The sequence below is a fragment of the Leptonychotes weddellii genome, chromosome X (genome assembly GCF_054177405.1).
Source record: "Leptonychotes weddellii isolate Sample4059 chromosome X, ASM5417740v2, whole genome shotgun sequence".
Classification (NCBI taxonomy): Eukaryota; Metazoa; Chordata; class Mammalia; order Carnivora; family Phocidae; genus Leptonychotes; species Leptonychotes weddellii.
The window spans coordinates 74,088,291-74,095,013 of NC_138385.1; positions in this window are offsets into that span (position 1 = coordinate 74,088,291).

Below are 6,723 nucleotides of genomic sequence, written 5' to 3' on the forward strand. Positions count from 1 at the left end.
AGTTTCTAAACACCCCAAAGGTGACCACTACACTGACTTTTAACACAATAAATGAGTGTTGCCAGGTTTTTTTTTTTAACATCATATAAAAAGAATCATTCATATAGTATGTATTCTTTTTTATCTGGCCCTGTCCCTCAACAGGATGTCGTCTGTGTCGCTAGGTATAGTCATCACTTCTTCATTCTCATTGCTGGATGGTATTCCATTGTGGGTATATGCCACCACTCACTACCCATGCTACTTTTGATGGGCATTTGAGTACTTTTTGATTTAGGGCTCTTACGAACAGTGCTGCTATGAATGTTCTAGTGCATGTCTTTTGGTGAACATATGTACACATTTCCGTTGGATATGTACCTAGGAATGAAATTGCTAGCTCATAAAAGATGGCATATGTTCAGTTTCAGTAGATACTGTCAAACAGTCTTTCCAAAGAAGTTGTAGAATATGCACATTTTAAGTCTCTTGATGAAAACTGCCTTTCACAAAGTTTCTCTGCCCTTATAGTCTCTCAGTGGCATATGAGACTCCATGTGAAATCTTTCCCAACAGTAGGGGGTATTACGCAGCTTTGAAAAACCTTTGCCACTTAGGTAGGTCAGAGAGTGGTTTCTTGCTATTGTTTTAATTTGTATGTCTTCGATTGCTCTTGATAGTTGACAGACATTCTACAAAAGAAGAAAAACAAATCACCAGTAAACATATGTAAAAAAAAAAATGTTCTCCTCATTCCCAAATTATCTATTGGAGTGTTTGTCTGTTTCTTGTTGTTTTGAAAGTCTGCTTCATAGTGACAAAATAACAAAGGATTTTTAAATGGTAACTTCGCATCCACACACGTACTCAAGTGAACACAAGAGTACATTTTATAAGTCTCTCATACCTTCTGTACAGACTCTGCCCTCACGTGGCTTATAGTCCCTTGGCTGCATAGAACCCCCAAGTGGGTATCGGCAACATAGAGCAGCAAGCTATGCAAATCACATGGACAATAAGAAAGGAACCGGCCTAGGATCTTCTTCGCTAGTTGAAGCTGAAGGGGAAGCACAGGCTGAGCTGGCCCTAAGGACAGAAGGAGGCCCAGGGCCACATTTCAGGCCACAAGTGTGTATAAAACAAGAGGAGAAATCAAGAAGCCTCGGTTGATTCTTATCTGGAGAATGGTGAGCTCAAAAGAAGATGGGATGGCTGCTAAAAGTCAGGGAGTTACTGTTTCAAAAGATTTCATTGGCACCAAGCTGTTCCTCCATTTTCAGCATTGTGTTCCCTCTGGAAGAAATCCTTCCATTGGGCTCTGAATGCCGGGTGAGGTTGGGGTCGGGGGCGTGGAGTAGAGTGGTAAGCCATGGTAAGCCACATGCGCACAAAGCTAGGAAACCATTGTTGTTGAGAGAGGTAAGCAAGTGAACTGGAAAGGCACATTTATAATGCTGGAGGCAGAGTGAGTCAGTCTCAAACGTCCTCATACTCGAAAGGTGAAGAAAAATAAAGCAAGGGCAAACCAAATGGAATTGTGGCTCTGATTAGGGGACATCCCAAGGAAAGTTTATTTTGAATTGCTTTCTGTAAGTGGGAGAAAAACAACTGGGGTTGGGTGTGGGAGGCAGAGAGACAGCCCCTGAGGATGGCCACGGGAACTTGCAAGTATGGCAGTCCTCCCTTATATGCCGTTTCAGCTACCCGTGGTCAATGGCAGTTGGGAAGTGGATGATCCTTCTGAGGAACCATCAAAAGGTCAATAGTAGTCTAATGTTACTTCACAATGCTTGTGACATTCCCCTAGCTTCATGTCATCACATAGGCATTTTTATCATCTCCCATCATCACAAGAAGGGTGAATACGGTAAATGAGATATTTTGAGAGAGACCACATTCTAATAACATTTATTACAATATTGTTGTAATTGTTCTATTTTATTATTGTTGTTGTTAATCTCTTACTGTGCTTCATTTACAAGTTAAACTTTATCACAGGTGTGTATGTGTAGGAAAAAACATAATATATATAGTTTGGTTCTATCCACAGTTTCAGGTATCCACCGGGGATCGTGGAACCTATCTCCCCACAGAGAAGAAGGGATTACTGTATATTGGCAAAAAAACAACAAGATTTTGATTATGCTCTAATTTATCTTAGGAGTATTAGGGAATGCTCAAGGCTTTCCTTCCACTTAGCATATATGTAAACCCTATGTATACTGTGTAGCCAAATCTGTTGTCTTGTGCTTTCCTCATTCCACCCAATGCCTACCCTCCTTCTCCTGCAACCTGCTCAACACACACACACACGCACACGCACGTGCACACACACATGCACATGCACACAATGGAAGTGCTCCCTCAGAGCCAGGAAAAGTCCATAAACCTGTTCCCTGGCTTAGAGCCCAGCAAAAGAAAACGAGGGGCTAGTTGTGAACAAGAATCACTGGGTTGTGTTTCACACATTTATTTCCCTAATGTTATTCAAGGACCATAAGCAGATTAGCAAAAAACCTTGTAAAAGAGCGGGCGTAACTTTTCTTCCTGAAATTGGGGATACCACGGGTGGGGTAGTGGGAATGGTCAGTCCTAGGTGCAGGCAATAAGGGGGTGCATTGTGTGTGGATTATTTTAAAACAATAATAACACCAGCTACTGGGTCTGCTTTGTTTTCACCATGCAATGGACGTTCTAAACAAGTCAGTGGTAAAATACGCCTCCTCCAAAAAAATCTCTTGGTGCTGCTGTTACTTTTAAGTTTTAATACTATAATATATATGTAAACTTCACCGCGGCACTTTTTAGTGGTTGTTCTTCAATCAACATAGTATTCTACAAGGAAGTGAATTGAGAGAAGCCAGCCCTGACACATGCAGACCAAGCTCCACGGGTTCATTTCTGGAGAAAATTCAGTCCCAAATCTCTTAGGTTCACTTTGAAGGCAGTTCCCATCACCATCCCCCATGGTACTGCACACCTCCACAATTAAAAAAAGAGATACAAAATAAACAATGAGAACAAAATGACTGTAAAGATTTTTTTTTTTAATTTGTAAGTAATCTCTACACCCAACGTGGGGCTCAAACCCACACCCCCGAGATCAAGAGTCGTATGCTCCACTGACTGAGCCAGCAGGCGCCCTGAGAACCAAAGGATTGTAAAGACAAAGAACAAAAATCGAGTTACTTTACTTCTGTCATTCCATGGACGAAATCTCTCAACCTGGTGGTGGTCACCCTTTAGAAGCATTTCTTCACTGTGCTTTTTTTGTTGTTCTTTGTTTGTTGTTTTTCAAACATGACAGTAATGTTATTTAAAGGTATTAATCTGGTACCTTTGGCTTTTTTTGTACTGTAAATTTATTTTACTATTTATTTTTTTGTTGGCATATGTTAGCCAACATTTAATCAAAGGAAATATTCTCTGTCTACATTTCTTTTCTAGCTACTATTATTCATTTTATTTCATGGTTATTCCTGAAGATGGTTTTGTCAAGAAATGGTCTGCTCGGGGCACCTGGGTGGCTCAGTCGATTATGTGTCTGCCTTCAGCTCGGGTCGTGATCTCAGGGTCCTGGGATCAAGCCCCACATTGGGCTCCCTGCTTAGCAGGGAACCTGCTTCTGCCTCCCCCTCTGCCTCCCTCCCTCTCTCTCTGTCTCTCATGAATAAATAAAGAAATTCTTTAAAAAGTGAAAAAAAGAAATGGTCTGCTCTGGTTGTTAATACACCCAGGTATAGTGCTGATGGAGACCAACAGTTTCCCACCAGGCGTTCCACTGGAGCTGGGGCTCTAAAAATCCAAGAGGTACTTGAGCCATAACAGGTCTCAATAACCCATCTGGTTAGAGGGGGGGCAGAGCCTAGAGCTCCATTAGACACACTGAAGGTATGGTCCCAGCTCCTTAAACCACGAAGAGTTAAAGAGGGCAACTTCCAGACTAGAAATTAGTCCAAAAGGAGATCAGTTCAGCATGTAAGACAGAAGTTTTCAAGCTTTTTCAATAGTAACCAACACTAAAATAAGTAAAATCTATATTTCACATGCAACCAGAACACACATACAAATATCTACACACACATATTATTTAAATAACGCTTAAACTTTACTATGGGTGATGAAGTCTCCCTATTCTATTCTACTTCACTTTTTAAAACTGTTAGTTGTGACCCAGTACATTGATTTCATGACCTACTATTGAGTAATAACTTGCACTTTGAAAAAAATACAGCATCCGGAATACAGTCAATAATATTGTAATAACTTTGTATGGTGACAGATGGTAACTAGGCTCATCATGAGGATCACTTTATCATGTACAAAAATATCAAATGACTATGATGTACACCTAAAACTAATAAGATATTGTATGTCAATTATACTTCAACTAAAAAAAATACTGATATAAGGGAAGGGAATCTTGACCTTTCAGCATTTGAATAATAATCTAAGGTTTATTGGTCTTTTACTTTAGAGCAAGCTTTGAAGAACCAGATGTTCCTTCTTATCCTGTTTCCTGGAGCAACCTGAGCTCAGCTTTCATTAAGAAACAGAGACAAGGATGAGTCAGGGCCTGAACAAAATTAAAACAGGCCCCAAAAACATGTTAAAGTAAGAAAAAAAGAGCTGGGAAGTTTCTGACATTTTAACTGACAAAGTAAGCACTCTTCAACTAAGAATATCTCCATAAGTTGAGGGCCTACTTTGTTAGTGCAATATAAAAGCAATTAGAAGTTTCAAGAAATAGCTTTGGAGAAAGGAGATGTCATGGTATACTCCTTTGCCAACAGTGAATAATATGTATAAGCCACAATAATGTAAACGTTTCTGATTTCCCACTTGTAGAACCAACCCATAGAAAAAGCAAGGCTTTATTTATTTGAATTTTGTATTTGTAGTTGTTGTCAACCTTCAAAGGCAAGAGTAAATGTGAATAAATATATGGTGGCAAGTCAGGAGGTGGGCATTGGAGAAGGAGTTGTGGAAGGGTAGCATCACTAAGATCTTCATCTTAAAAAGTGAAGAGTCAAGGATATTTACTTCCTCTCTAGTTGATAAAAGAGAAATTAAAATACATTACTTAAAGCCACAGAGGTAACTAGTAATGGAACCAAAAGAGAGATATGAATTTATTGGTTGGCTGAGGAGAGAAGAAACACCCGAATGAGTGCAATTCTCATTTCCCATAGCAGGGAGTCAATATATAAGGTATACAATTGATAAATCAAGAAAGAGTAAAATATATATTGTCTTTAGTGATGTGAAGGTAGCTACAGTAAAAAGGGGGGCAAAGTCAGTTAAAAGTAGATGCAATTGGGAAGGGGTGATATCATTACTGATCCCTTTTTATTACACACACTTTTCTGCACAAATTGAGTTTTTCAATTATTTTCACAAACTACTCTGACTTAAAATAATAATAATAAAATTAATAATAACAGTGATGATAGGGGCCCCTGGGTGACTCAGTCGGTTAAGCATCCAAGTCTTGATTTCGGCTCAGGTTATTATCTCATGGGTTGAGAGATGGAGCCCCTCACCAGGCTTCAGGCTCAGCAGGGAGTCTGCTTGAAATTCTCTCCCTCTGCCCCCCCAACTCACACTCGCTCTCTCTCTCTAAAAAAAATAAATCAATCTTTAAAAAAACAAAAACAAAAACAAAACAGTGATGATAATAATTAGTGTAACCTGGAAATCTATAGGTTTTACTCTCTTGAAACTTCTAGAATTGTGACTCCAGGATTGAGATAAAAATGATCATGGTAAAAAAAAAAAAAAATGATCATGGTGTATTCTCTTCCTCCTGGCCCAGTCTGCCAGATTCTAAAAATGATTCATATACCATTCATTCACAAATAACGCTTAAATATAAGTCAAATAGAAACATTCCCCCCAAATTAATCAACTTCCATGGGACAGAGAAGATTCTATAGTATTTTAATCATATTTTATGTCCCTTATTCGGTCCATAGTCTTCTTAATGCTAGCAAGGTTATCCTGCCTAAAAGAAAAGCCATTTTCCTTTCTGTTAAGTTGTAACTTAACGCTTCCAGGACCTCCAGAGAGAGCTCGTGTTTATGAGCTACATTAGCAGTGTCAGATGAGATGTAGCTGGGATTCCTATCAGTTTGGTCAGGTATAAGATGAAAAGTTAGAGATGAAATGGAACTCAGAGACGGTCTATCTCCTTGATCCTCAAAGTGGGGTCCCAGGACCAGCAGCTGGAACACCACCCAGAGCTTGCTGGGCACGTACAACCCAGAGCTGCTGAATCAGCATCTGCATTTTAACAAGATCCCCAGCTGATTTGTTGATTCGTGTGTGCATTAAATTTTGAGGAGCACTGGTCATTTGAATCCAATCTCCCCCCAGTGGGGGAATCCCTCTCCCCAAGCATCTCTGGAAGGTGGTCTCCCAGCCTCAGCCATGGTGAGGATGGTGGATGTTATTTTATAAAAGGGATTTATCTGCATGGGTTTGAGGGAGGCTAATTTCATGATGTGCTAGAAATTGCCTGGTAGACTGAGGCAGGGGGAAGGTAAGTGGTATTGGGACTGGTGGAAATGAGGGTGAGAACTGTGGAGCCAGTCTGATGGGACAAGGCACTAAAGTCCAACTGGAGGGAAAGGCTGGGTCTGAGATGGGTGAGTTCAGCCCAGGGCAGAGCTGCTGTGAGCAGCCTAGGAAAGTGGCTGAGGGAAGCTCAGAGAAGAATGGAAGATGGTCTTGAAAAACCTACAG